Consider the following 14,804-nt stretch of genomic DNA (forward strand, 5'->3'; position numbering starts at 1 on the left):
TGATTCATCTTATAAAGCTCAAGCAGATAATCTTTATGGTATTAATTGGGAACTTTTTAAATTCGAATCTGGAAAATTTGGTAGTAACAAGGCTAAGACAAATAGAAATGAAGAAACCAAAATTGTAACGAGAATATTTGAACTCACTCAGTCGAATCCTTCTAATTTAAATGACTTCGAACTACAAGAGTTAACAGAATTACAACTTAAATTGGATGATTTTTACATTAATAAGAGTAAAGGTGCGTTTATTAGATCAAGGAGAAAATGGTTAGAAGAGGGAGAACAAAACACTCATTATTTTTTTAATCTAGAAAAACATAATTCAACCACTAATTCTATTACCAGTCTAAAGATTAACAATGTTGTTACAGATAACCTTGATGATATAGCTAGATATTGCAGTTCCTTTTATGAAACTCTTTATCTCTCCAACTTCTGTCAGGCCTCAGCTGATGCCCTGTTGACCAATTTATCAGTTAATCAAATTTTTAATAGTGAACGAGTATGCTGTGAAGAGTCAATCTCTTTGCAAGAGATTGTGGACGCCATCTCACATCTCAAAATGAACAAATCCCCTGGAATTGATGGCCTGAGTGCTGAGTTTTACAAACACTTTTTGTTCGACCTCGCTCCCTTTCTTTTGCAAGTTTTTAATGAAAGTATAGAAAACTGTTCGCTCCCTACAACCCTCACTCAGGGTTTAACCACTCTGATACCAAAACCAAGAAAAGACCCTTTACTTCTAGATAATTGGCGTCCCATTTGTCTTCTTAACAATGATTACAAAATTTTTGCTTTAGTTGTAGCTAAAAGATTAAAATCTGTCCTTCATTCAATTATCGATGAAACTCAATCCGGTTTTATGAAAAATAGGCATATCACAAATAATATAAGGTTTGTTTTGGATATTTTAGATTATCCTGATCTTGTTTGTGATAATGGTTTTATTTTATTTCTAGACTTTTATAAGGCTTTTGATACGGTCGAACATGAGTTTATTTTTCAGAGTATAAATAAATTTGGGTTTGGGAAATTCTTTACTTCTGTTGTTAAAACCTTATATCAAAACAGCAACAGCTCCATCAAATTAAGAAACGGCTCCTCTCCTAGATTCAACCTCTGCAGAGGAATCAGACAAGGCTGTCCCGCCTCCCCATATTTGTTCCTTTTAGTGGCTCAACTTCTGGCCGATCATATTAAAACTGGTCCTTTAAAAGGAATCACTGTTGCTGATAGAGTGGTTACTTTAACACAACTGGCAGATGACACTACTTTATTTTTAAAAGACCAGAGCCAAATCTCTTTAGCTATTAAGGAGATTGGTACTTTCTCCAAAGCTTCAGGTCTTTCTCTTAACCTTAAAAAATGTGAGATAATGGCCATTAAGGACTGTTCTATAGCCTCAATTGAAGCTATACCAGTTAAGAATGAGGTTATTTATTTAGGTATAAACATCACGAAGGATCAAATAAAAAGAAGCTCCCTAAACTTCGACCCGCTAATTCAAAAGACTAAAAAAAGACTTAATCAATGGTTAGTTAGAGATCTTTCTTTGCGTGGCCGTATTCTGCTTACAAAGGCTGAAGGCCTCTCCAGACTAATTTATGCTGCACAGTCATTAGACATTGACAATAAAAATGAGAAGGAAATTGACAAACTGCTATTCAACTTCATATGGAAAAATAAGACTCACTATATTAAAAAATCTACTCTAATGAATTCATATGAAAACGGAGGACTTAACTGCTTATCTTTCTCTATCTTAAATAATACTTTTAAAATAAATTGGATCCGTAATTTTTTTAATTCTCCAGCGTCTTTCTGGAATATTATACCCTTTCATATTTTTTCCAAATTTGGTGGTCTAAAGTTCTTTCTAATTTGTAATTTTGATATAACCAAACTACCAATTAAACTCTCTAATTTTCATCGGCAGGCTCTTTTATCATGGTTACTCATCTACAAGCATAACTTCTCTCCTCACCGATACTTTATTTGGAATAATAAGGACATTCTATATAAGAGGAAAACTATATTTTTTGATTCTTGGTTTAATAATAACATTGTTTTGGTTGACCAATTGTTCAACAATGATGGTCTGTTGTTGACTTATGAAGAATTTCTCTGTAAGTTCAGTTTTCCTGTCTCTCCTGGAGAATATGCCAAAGTTTTTGGTGCCGTTTCTACAAAGATCTGTATGTTATTTCGGCAGAAGCCGAGAATCCTTGATCACTCTCCCATTTTATCTCCCATAAATTCTCCTGTTGGCAAAATTTGTTTGAATCCTTTTCCTTGTAACAATAATAAGTCAATCAGATCCCTGTTTCTGAAGGACGTGACCTCTACTCCTGTGGTCGTTCATTATTGGAATCGCTTTCATATTACTGTGTCTTGGAAATTTATCTGGCTGCTCCCTAATCTCTTTCTTCTCTCTAACAAGATAAAGGAAGTTTCTTTTAAACTCATTCACCGAATCTACCCCGTTAAAGTCTATTTAAAGAAATTCAATTCTAACATTGATGTGAACTGTTCCTTCTGTGTTGTTTGCCCAGAATCGGTCACTCATTTGTTCTGGTTGTGTCCTCATTCTAAAATATTTTGGCAACATTTTTGTAACTTTGTTGATTCCAAAATTTCAGCAGGCTTTCACTTATATTGGGAAAATGTCTTATTTGGATTTCAACAAAATGGAGGAATGAGTGTAAAGAGTCTCCTTATCAATTTACTAATTATTAAGGCTAAATTTCACCTACATAAATGCAAATTTTTGAAGAAAAAACCAAATTTTTTAGTTTTTTTGATCGAACTTAAACATTATTTATCAACAATTCAATCCTCCACTAATCAAAAAGCAGAATCAACAATACGGGCTTGTAATCAACTTGGAATTTTGGATTATCTTTTATGTTAATGCACTGCGACATCTGGCACACGTATCACAATTTGTGCTATTTCCTTTATACATATTTATATTTATTGTCGTTTTCTTATCTTCTTGCTTTATTTTATGCTCCCCCTGGTAAATTATTGTTATCTTCCTGAGATTTGTTCACAGTACATTTGTATTGTTGTTTATTACAATAAATAAAGTTAAAAAAAAAAAAGTTTGATTCATCTGAATAAACATTAATAGTTCAGTTAGATTTAACAGAGTGAAAAAACTAGAGTGAAGATGGAAAAGCTTCAGTATTTCTGTTTTGCTGTTAGTGAAGCAGATCTGAAGCTGAGCAGCTTTTTTCATGGATTCAGCAGAAAACCAGCAGAACAAACTGCAGTTTAACAGGCGTTTGATGGAGGATTATGAGCGCTCACTGCCCTCTGGTGGTGAACTATCGCAACTACAAATATTCCTCTTCATATTAATTGCAGTTTATTTGATCTCATTTTCACTTTTATCAGGCCAAATCAAATCAGCTTACATTAATGTTAAATAAGAGTCACTGCAGGGTTAGTACATGGAAAATAAAACTTATTCTATAAAAATCCTCCAAAAACGATTCACTGTGGGAAATTTTGAGACTCAAGGCCTGAAAAAATATAAATAATAAAAATGTGTTTGAAATAAAATTCAATCACCTGCGATAGGAGCATCAAGCAGGATGAAAGGGGCTAATAGAGAAAAAATAAATATAAAAAGAGCAGGACACACGCTGCAGCTAATGGGGATAGGATAACATCCATTTCCTCCCTGAGATTATGCCACACATTATAAGACTTGCAAGATACTTACCACTGTGGACAGGAATAATGGTTCCACTCTTCAAAAGCACCAGCCTCACAGCAAGCTCAGCCAATGTTGAAGCTGAATTCAAAAATGTAAAACATGGCCTGTTCAAACATGAGAACTTACCCATGAGAGTCGATCGCTTCATTTCTCGGCATCTTTCCTTCATCGAAGGAAATATGTGGATTTGCTCTGCAAAAGCAAAAAAAGAGGAGGAACAAGTTGCATCAGCAGAAGATGCAGAAGTTAATCCTGCATCCATAATTACCCACAATGCTGAAGGTAACAGAGAAATGGATTCTAGCGATTTAATGGAATCTGATGCCAGCAGAAAGTTTTCCACGGCAGATGAAAACGTGGTTGAAAATTGGAGAGGACAAATTCTTCCACCCAAAAAGAGGAAGAGGACTTCATACCCGAGTTCCTGCATTGAATGGCTCCATGCAGATTCATCATCTGGGGCCAAAAGAGTGAAAGTGGGATTATTAAAAAATGGAAACATGCATCAGCCTGTTAAAGTTGGGAAATTGTCTCTCTCTGTGTTAAACACCTGTTCCTTTGATGCCCTTTGTCAGTGCTTATGCTGTACTTTCTGTGACAGCTCTGCATTTCAAAATGTTGTCATGAATGACAGTGATAACACACTCTTGCAGCTGGTGAAATCCATAACTACAGATGGTGTGACCCCAAAGACATACTTGCAGAGGGTAGATCTACTTAGTTCAATGTTTGCAAAAACAAAGTTGAGGTCTGGTACCCACCAAATCGATGCCCAGTGCAATATTGCCACTGTTATTGGGAAGACAATGAGAAATGTATCAAGCGTTTACCTATCAAAACACTGCTCTTCACAATACTGCTACCTAAACAAAGGAATGACCAGGGAAGTACCATTTGTTTCACCTGACATTTCTGTCCTGAAGAATTCTGGCATGGCTCAGCTTGGCACTTCAGTAGAAAAAGGACTCTTCCTTCCACCGTCTCCCTGCCTCCGACCACTGCAGAATGAATCAGAATGTCCATCTGAATTCAAAACAGGAGCCAGCACCTCAGGAAATGTTCTCTGCACAGGAACCGTTACTCACAGCTACAGCATTGGAGAAATAACATGGATTGACAGTGACCTTCCAAATCCAACTGAATTCGCCTTGAGTGAATTTTCCTCCATTATGGTTCTCCAAGGAAAAACACTTACTTTGAGAGCAGTCATTGCTTTCAGGGGAAGCTTGACCAAAGATGGCCTGGGACATTATACTGCATACTGCCGGAGAGCTCCATCTGTGTGGGAGCTTTATGATGACCTGGCAAATGTTGTGAAGACAGTATCTGAAAAGCAGAAAATACTACCACATGCAGTGCTATACACAGCAGATCTGTGAGGGAAGAAAATTGGGGGAGAAAGTTTGAAGACCAGACCAAAGGCAAATAGCTTCATGCCATGTTTCTGAAAGGAGTTCACATGTTCACATGAAAGGAGTTGTCTATTCAAGACAGGAGAAATTAATTTCCAATTATCAAGACACTGTTTGTTTTTGTTGTTGTTATTGTTTGAATTGTTAAAGTTCATTGTTCAAATCAACACAGTTTCTTATTTTACTGTCAAATTATATTGGATTTTCAAAACAGTCACTTTCATGGTTCTTTAGTTCTCAAGTAGGACAGAAACCCTTTGCCTCACAATACAGATATTTGGGTGTGTCAATAGCAAACCATAAGGTATTCAAGTTTATACATCACCAAAAAAAATATAAATTACCAGAAAAATTGTCTTACTATAACTGTATTGATTATGCCATGAATTCTTGCAAATAGTCCCCTTTCTACAAAAATACAGCAACCTCAATTACATGAAAACGACACTGAAACCAAGACTTACCTGACAGGAATGTGCTGGAAGAGAACCGGAAGTAAAACAGGAAGTACAGCCTGCAGCAGGTGAAATTAATTGTCCCCTAATTGGGTGAATGTCATCGCGTGAATGTTAAACTCTGAAAGCACCATATAAAGTAAAATCAGATTTAGTTGGTATATTTAGAAAAAAGTAAAAATAATATCGTTATCTGAAATTATCATTTGTATAATATAATCCTTGGGTAACATTGTGGCCCAGGCTACATAGTGGCGGCGACGTAAAGCAAAAATGTTGATGTTTGGAGCAATATGGGGGGATGGTGAACTCTGATGACCTAAAAAATAATTTTTAATATCTCAGAAACCAAAGCTGCACAAACGAAAATTTTAACGGCACAAACCTGCACTAACGGAGCACTAACCACTCAGAGTATGTGCCGAATTTTTTGACGTGGGTGGGTGCACGCCTGCGTGCGTGGACGCGCTTCCACATCACGACATCTGGCGAGATAAAAGCAGAATCAAATTGTAACCAACCCAAGGCCACACAATGGCCCTTTTACTCACAACACGACTGCACGACACCCAGCTTCACCTCTCTTGTTAAGTTCGCACTTATCTCCTAAAGTGCGGCTCGCGGGGCCATTTGCGGCTCTCTGGTTGCTTTTGTGCGGTCCTCTTGAGGGGGGAAATCAGGCCTGTTGAAGTAGATGCACACACGTTTTGGGGCAACACAATAAACATAAAAATGTTTAATATATTACAGTTTAGTACAGGAAGTTTCTGATTCATTAACCAGGTTTCGGCATTCATCTAAATGCTTCGGTGCTAGCATTTTTGTGGCTGTAGGTTAAACTTCTGGATTTTGGCTTTTACAGTTTGGACAAAAAGCACTAAAAGCATCCCTTACAACATAATGCTGCCAGCACCATTTTTCACAGAGGGCGTATTGGGTTCAGAGTGTTACCATTACCTTTTATTTGTGGCTGTTTTTTCCCAATCTTGAATTGTTTTAAGATAAAAAGACAACAGAGTTAACTTAAAAAACAGTTGTAAAATGATGAGTTCCTTAAGAGGGCAATAAAAAGCAATCCAAAGCATCCTGCTGTATAGTTTTACACATCACTGTGCATATAAAAAAATTTAAAAAAAGGTAATATTTCACCTTCAAAGCTGGAGGCCACGGTGCATTCACGTTCAGGTGGGAAGAGTTCTTCACATTTTCTCTAATTTAAACTAAACTTTTACAGGCAAAACCATGGGGTGGCAAAAGGATGAGGGTAATTTAGCTCTCGGAAATGCCACCCACGTGGAGCTGCGATGATTCATAATGCCTTCCAGATGTTGCTTTCAAGTTGTAATAAAGTGCTGCGAGAGACATGTAAAAACAAGCAGGTTCAACTCAGCAGGCAGCATTTTCAGTTTGAGCACTAAAAAAAGTGACATTTTCTATCATTGCCTAAAAAAAAGAGAGAAGGTTTTCACAAGGCTTCAATTTTTTCACATTTTGTTACATTGCTAAAACGGATTTTGGTATACTTACTTATACTGTACAAATAAAGGAACTGGTCTTACTTTTCTATGACATAACAGAAAATCACCCATTATTACCAAGCAAAAATGTGTTTTTTGATCATTTCTGTGGTGAACGTTTAGATATCAAGAGGGAGGTCAGCATTCACACCTTTTGAGATATCAAAATTGAACTCAGTTGCATTTATTTTCTCACTATACTTGAGATACTGATTGGAGTCTACCTGTGGTAAATGTAGAAAATTAAACCTGATCTGGTCTAGATCTAATCTAGAAGAAGGTCTTAGCAGGCTTAATATTTTGTATTTTGTGAGCTATTGATACTCCTGGAGATTCCCTGTTAAAGGAGAGTTGTCGATGACGATGCAAGTGACAGTCCACTGTCGCTACATGCTAATTCAAGATGATTCAAAATGAGCTTTGTCCCATTTGTTCAATTTGTGTGGATATTTAAATGAAACCATACCCAACTATTATAAAATATGTTCATAATGTAGTGAAATATGTAGTGAAAATCTACTTTCTAGTGGCAGTGAATATGTCAACACAGAAAAAACATGTTAAGTATGACACACTCAGTGACACATTATGCCACATCACAGATTAGGATGATGGCCAATCTTCATAAGCACCATTAATTAGAGGATAATGATTTACTTTGTGTGGCAGAGCGGAAGATGGTCTTCCATATAGAGCCACAGGAAGTTCAATGTGGGCTAGGGTTGTGGCGCTGTCTAATATTCACTAGCATGAGAGTGGGGAAATTTACCAAACAATTTTTAAGCAAGGTATGGGTGCAATCAAAATTAAAGAGCACCATATCGAAATAAATCACAGGGTATGTTAATTAGGTTAGGTTCTTAGGTTATTTGCAGCAAACAGGATGGTGTATCGGTCAGGATACAGGAAGGAGGACATGAGATCAAACTTGACTTAGATGCGAACTGGTTTATTCGTCGTGATGCTCAGTGTTGCCAGTAGTTTTCCGTCATCAACTTAACACTCGGAGCACCACTTCTCAAGACTACAACATGAATGCGGTCTCACATGCTGAGAACGCAGCAAACTGACCCGGAAGTATATTAAATTGCTCCCATGAGCAGGGCACAGCACTAAACTCCGACTTACGTCACTTCCTAGGATACTCTCTAAACCAACATTACAAAATAAAATACAGAAATGTCAGCGCCTTTTATACAGCCGCCCCCAAATGTGGTTACACATTTGCTAAACATAAAAGGCTTTATCAAGTCTTGGGGGACTTCTGGCTGTCCTCCTCAGTGTCCTTTCCTTCAGCTGGCACAGCTGGTAAAACAACCAACCGAGCAACTGGTCTAGTGTAGACATGTTCACTAACTTTCACATCCGCTGATCTGATAAGTCCATCATCACTGCGGTGAATCTTGGTCACATGACCTATCGGCCATAAGGCGCGGGGCAGCTGGGGATCCACAATCATAACAATTGCTTTCTGCAGAAGTTCCGGAGGGCTTGATTGCCATTTGTGTCTTGTCTGTAAGCCAGGAAGGTATTCTCTGATGAATCTTGCCCAGAAGTGATCAGCAAGAATCTGTGAGTGCCGCCAACGTCTTCGACTGAGGTTTTCTATCTCTGGGTAGACCACCTGGGGTAGGGATCCATCAGGCCGCCCCATGAGGAGACTATTTGGAGTCACAGGGTCCACGTCTGCCACGTCAGCTGATACATATCCCAAAGGCTTTGAGTTCAGTATCGATTCCACCTCCAGAAGAACTGTAAGAAGTACCTCCTCCTGTAGAGGTTGGGAACCCACACAGCTTCGGAGAGCTGCCTTCACTGAACGAACCTCTCGCTCCCACACTCCGCCAAAATGTGGAGCTGCTGGGGGATTAAACTGAAATTTAATCTTCTGGGAGGCTAGCTGCCCCTGCAGGGTCTCTGACATGTTGGCAAAGGCTTCTCTGAGTTCCCGATCTCCCCCCTTAAAATTGGTCCCACAATCAGACCATAGCTCTGCAGGCTTTCCCCTTCGGGCGATAAATCGCCTCAGGGCCATAAGGAAAGCATCTGCATCCAGGCTACTTAGGAGATCCAAGTGTACTGCCCTCGTTGTCAGACACTTGAAAATGATACCCCAGCGTTTCTCCTGCCGTCTTCCTATTTTCACAATCATGGGCCCAAAGCAGTCAACACCAGTGGAGTAAAAGGCGGGCTTGTACAACCTAAGCCGAGCGGCAGGAAGGTCAGCCATCCTCGGAATTGAGGGTTGCGCCCTCCAACGCTGACACTCAGGACAGGTGCGCTGGTATTTGCGTATTGCTTCTCTTCCACGCAGTATCCAGTAAGATCTCCGTAACTCTGCAAAAACCCGTTCAGGGCCTGGATGATGGAGATCAATGTCGTATTTCTGGATGAGAAGACGTGTGAAGGGGTGAGTAGGATCCAGGACAATAGGATGCAGTGTCGATCCGTCAAGACCTCCTAGACGTCGTAATCGACCTCCTACTCTGATAAGGCCTGCTGAGGTATCCAGTTCAGGTGCCAACGTGAGTAAGTGACTTCTGGATGAAACAGATTTCGCTTCGGCAAGTAAACGACATTCCTCTGGAAATGACTCCTGTTGAGCTCGCCTAAGGAGAGCCTGTTCTGCAGCCTGATATTTCTCAGCACGAGGTGAAGTTGAGAGCGTTTGTCCTTGAAGTTCCTTAACAGAAGCATCCAAGAGCTCCTGCCATGTCTTGTACTCCATTTCATCCCAACAGATAGATGCGGAGGTGGTTACTGTTCCACAGAAGACAGCCTTTCGGAGCTCTGATTCCTCATTAAAGGGCTCAGAGTTAGGCTTCTCTGGCCATGTGTCGGGACTGTGGAGCAGAAAGGGGGGTCCATCTGACCACCTGTTTGGCACTTTGAGTTCTGCCAGAGCCTTTCCCCTTGTCAGGTCATCCGCTGGATTACTTTCGGAGTCTACATAGCGCCAGGTACAGTTTTCTGTCAACTCCTGTATCTCAGCTATCCTGGCTCCTACAAAGATTTTATAGCGACAGGACTGCGAGCTCAACCAGTTGAGGACAGTTGTCGAGTCTGACCACAGAATTATCCCTCTGATAGTCGAGGTGAGTTCTTTTCTCAAGATACTGCCCAACTGTGCTGCCACCAAGGCTCCACAGAGCTCTAGGCGAGGGATAGAGAGGGTCCGTTTTGGAGCTACACGGGAACGAGCTAGGATGAAGGTGAGATGAACCTGACCGCCGCACTCTTCAGTCCTCATATAAGCTACAGCTCCATAAGCTTTCTCAGATGCATCTGCGAAGATGTGCACTTCACGGATGTCCTCTTCTAAGTTGGTTTGAGTAGGAGCATAAGCGCGTGGGAAGGTAAGCTGAGGTAGAAACTTAAGCTCTGCCTCCCAGTCATTCCAAGCTTGAAGGAGTGTGGATGGAAGGTTTGAGTCATCCCAACCATGCTTCTTATCCCACAACTGCCTAAGGAGGAGCTTGGCCCGAGTAGTGAAAGGTAACAGATAGCCTAAAGGGTCATACTGTGTCGCTAGAACTCTATAGATGTTTCGAAGAGTTGGCATGTCATAGGTCACAGGTCTGTGCTTATAGCCCAAAGAGTCTGTATTCCAGTCCCAACTGAGCCCAAGTGTCGTCTCTGAAGAGTTGGATTTGTCTTCTGCTAACCACAGATCCAGGCTTTGAGATCTCGCTTCAGGGGGCAAATGACTCACAACACTGGGGTCGTTGCAAGCCCACTGACGTAACTCAAAGCCGGCTGATTTCAGCAGTTCTCTCAGTCGGTCTACAAGGATTTTGGCTTCTTCAGGTGAACTAACACGTTGTAGACAGTTGTCTACGTAGAAACACTTCTCAATGGAGAATCTTAGGTAGTCATCGGGCTGGGTGTGTTCTGTCACATGACGCTGTAGAGCGAATGTTGCACAGCAGGGGCTTGAGGTTGTCCCAAAGGGCAGGACCTGCCACTCAAAGATTTTAGGAGGTTCATCCACCTTCAAATCCCGCCAAAGGAACTTCAACAGGGGGCGATCCTCCTGGAGAAGAAGTACTTGATGGAACATCCCCTTGATATCGCCACTCACAGCTATGGGATATTCACGGAACCTAATTAGGACTCCCAGTAAAGGGGCTCCAAGTGTGGGACCAGGCAGCAGAAACTGATTCAGGGACTGTCCAAGGTATTTATGAGAGCAGTTGAAAACCAGGCGATTCTTCCCATTATGACTGACGAGATGATGGGGAATGTACCAGCTCCCCTTTGATGAGGTGTTTTGTGTTACTTCTTTTACGGCCCCAGAATGAATCAGCTTCTGTATTTCTGCTCTGTAAGCATCAGCCTGGTGGGAATCCTTTAGTAGGCGTTTCTCTGTGCTTCGAAGCATGGCCATGACAGATTCCTTTGGTGCATTCAGTTGTGGCATCTGTGCATGACGGAGGAGAGGTGTGGCATACCTCAGCACGCCATCCACCATTATGCGAATCGTTTTAGCTTCGAGTAGAGCCACAGCTTGAAGATCCTGCTTTGACCGGGTCACTTCCTTTTCAGATGTGTAAGGCACTGCATCCATCTGCCAGAGCCGCTCTACATGCTTAAATAACTCATCCGATTGGGAGGACGTGTATAAGCTTAAGGCAGGCTGGGTTGGCCGCCCCATCAAAAGACTTGGTCCCTGAAGGGTCCACCCCAGCCGAGTATGGACAGCTGCTGGACTGCCAGGTGGGCCAAGCCGAACCGGTTCTATGGGGGTTATCAGGTGCGGCTGGTCTGAACCAATAAGGAGCAGTGGTTCGACTCGCTTCAACGCCGGCACTGGGATCCCTTGCAGGTGTTTATACTTCCTCCGCAGCTGATCAACAGGATATGTATGATGAGCTAAGTTGAGGCTGTCAGCTGTAAACGCTCCCTCAATCTTGTGTTGCAGCCCAGGATTGGTAGCTGCAGAGACACTGAAAGATACGTTACGTCCATGTAACATCTGAATATCGTAACGGACGGTGCGTAAAGGAAGGTCCTCGGGGATGCCCACCAGACCAAGGATTTTTGCAGCAGCCGGGAGCAACATGGTTCGCTCGGAACCGTCATCCAGGATTGCAAAGGTATCTAGAGTGTGTTGCCCATAACTTAGAACCACAGGTACAATCTTGAGCAAAACACGATGGCCGACCCCATGTCGATCTAAGTAGAGGGAACCTGACGCTGAATTGGTAAGGCAACTTTCTTCCTTTGCAGAGACACCCGTGTCGTATCTTTCAGTTCTGACATTTACCTCATGAAGAGCCAGCAGGTGTTTTCCTTGGCAAAGACTGCAGGGTTTCTTCAGTGTGCATTGAGCCGCTAGATGATTTCGGGCACAACGCCAGCATCGTTTGTTGACTTGAATCCAATTCTTTATTTCTTCTTTGGAGAGCTTAGCCACACCATCACATTGACTGAAATAATGTTCTGTGCTCTCGCAGTAAGCACAATAGGCTTTGCTCTTATACTTCCCTCCAACTCGACTCTCCTTTGGTAACAGGGAAGTGTGTTCTGAGGGTCCTTTCACATTATGTAGGACTGTTACAGTCTGTTTGAAGGGATGGGCATCCGCCTTTCTGCAGGTCCGTTCTCTGCTACCCATCCCACCAGCTTGGCTATCGAACCCTTGACACCATGACTCCTGGCGTAGCCATTCAGATAAGTCATGAAGGGTGTAGGTGGTGCCAGGCTGTTTGAACTGATGTCGACGAAAGTCAGCTCTTTGCTCTGGAGGGAGCTTGCTTATCAGACGGGCAACGTGAGAGCCACAATTCAGTTCCACTTCTCCCTCAAGTCCTAGTGTTTGCAACAGACCAACTAGTGACTGCACCTGGAGAGAAAACCTTTGGAAAGCTACTATATCACCTCTCCTTATTTCTGGGCCATCTAGGACACTTGCAATTTTCCTTAAAGCAAGCTGATGAGGTTGTCCAAATTTATCATGGAGGGCAGCCATGGTATCAGTATAAGGCTTTGGTGAATTCAGGTAAGCATCAGCTATTAGTCGAGCTTCATCAAACTTAAGATGGTCCACAAGTATTTGATACTTAAAGAGCTCGGTTGCGTTACGAGGGAGTAGGTTCTCCAGGGCCATTCGGAGCCTGGCAAACTCAGTAGGATCTGAATGAAGGAACTTCGGGATTGTTGGTTTGGGCCCCCTATATACTGTCTCAGATGAAAGAGGTGGGGCTGAATTATGCCAATTCGACATCTCACACGCTGCCCCCGTCACTGAAGTATGGGGTTCAACCTGAACAGGGTTTGGTTGCAGCAGGCCTACATTTATTGATGCCCACTTTGAGGATGGCTCAACATGTTGCGAAGAAGCGTGGAACACGTCTCCTCTGTGCTCCTGAGGGATGCGTGTTGGCAGAAAGGATTTACGGGGCAAAGATGCTGTATTAGGCGGGGGGTAGTACTGTAAGCCATAATCTGAATACTGTTCTTCAACCTTTAGTTTGGAGAATCCTGTGTACAGTTCCTCTCCCGGTTCAGGCCACGGAGGTGGATCAGGCCACTCCTCCTCATCTTCATCTTTAATCGGCCTTGTGTTAGTGGTGTACACCCTTTCTGAGCTGCTCATAGGGGGCTGATAAATGGGATATTTTGAGGCAGTCAGCTGAGCCATATCCTTTCTCAGTGAGTGAGCAACTTCAATCAGTGCTTTGATATCACTCCTTGCTTCATTAAGTTCTCTCAGGCCCTCCTGTAGAACTTCCTGTGATTGAAGTAGCTTCTCTCTTTCCACCTGCAAAGCTCTGAATCCTGTATGAGAGGGTTGGATGGGCGTCTCCAGCAGGTTGTAGGGGAAAACTTCAGGTGTGAGATCCCTAAAGTTCCTCCCTTGTTCACTTCTCTCCAGCTGAGGAGAAGTTGGTGCGCAGGTTACATCACTATCACCGTAGCGAGGTGGTGCAGTGCTATACTGAGGTTGGTGTTCCACATGTCTTGGGATAGGCGGTGGGATTTCCCAATGTGGCATTTCTCTAATGGAATGATGTGTGTACTCAACTTCAAAGTCATCAAATCGGCTTGGTCGGCGTGACTGCCGTTTAGGTCTCACATCAGGGAATGACGCTCTGTCTGGCTCCATCCTGATAGCTTCTATCCGGCTCGAAGGACCAGTGTTAATTAGGTTAGGTTCTTAGGTTATTTGCAGCAAACAGGATGGTGTATCGGTCAGGATACAGGAAGGAGGACATGAGATCAAACTTGACTTAGATGCGAACTGGTTTATTCGTCGTGATGCTCAGTGTTGCCAGTAGTTTTCCGTCATCAACTTAACAGGGTAGTTTCTCCTCCTAACCTTGGCCCTTATTTTTATACTGCGGTTTTGCTTCAGGAAATTGCTGGTGTAGAGCATCTAGACTCAGGGACCGCTTGATTGCTGAATCGAAAATAACTTCTACTTTGATTAAAGCAATTTGGATGCGGAGGGAAGGTAAGTCACTTTCTCAAAAAGTTGCTTTACGTCAGGAGGGGTGACGTAATTCAGAGCAATCTCACAATCAACCAAAGCCTCATTGTGATCCAACGCCGTAAGGGAAATGAAAAAATCCTCAGAGCCCTAATATCAGATTAAAGCTGTGAGGTAAGTGATTACTTTAAACTGTCCAGTCAATACGTATTATAAAACATTAAAACACAATCATCTCAATAAGTTAGAATACTTTCAATC

The sequence above is a fragment of the Xiphophorus maculatus genome, chromosome 24 (assembly GCF_002775205.1).
Source record: "Xiphophorus maculatus strain JP 163 A chromosome 24, X_maculatus-5.0-male, whole genome shotgun sequence".
Classification (NCBI taxonomy): Eukaryota; Metazoa; Chordata; class Actinopteri; order Cyprinodontiformes; family Poeciliidae; genus Xiphophorus; species Xiphophorus maculatus.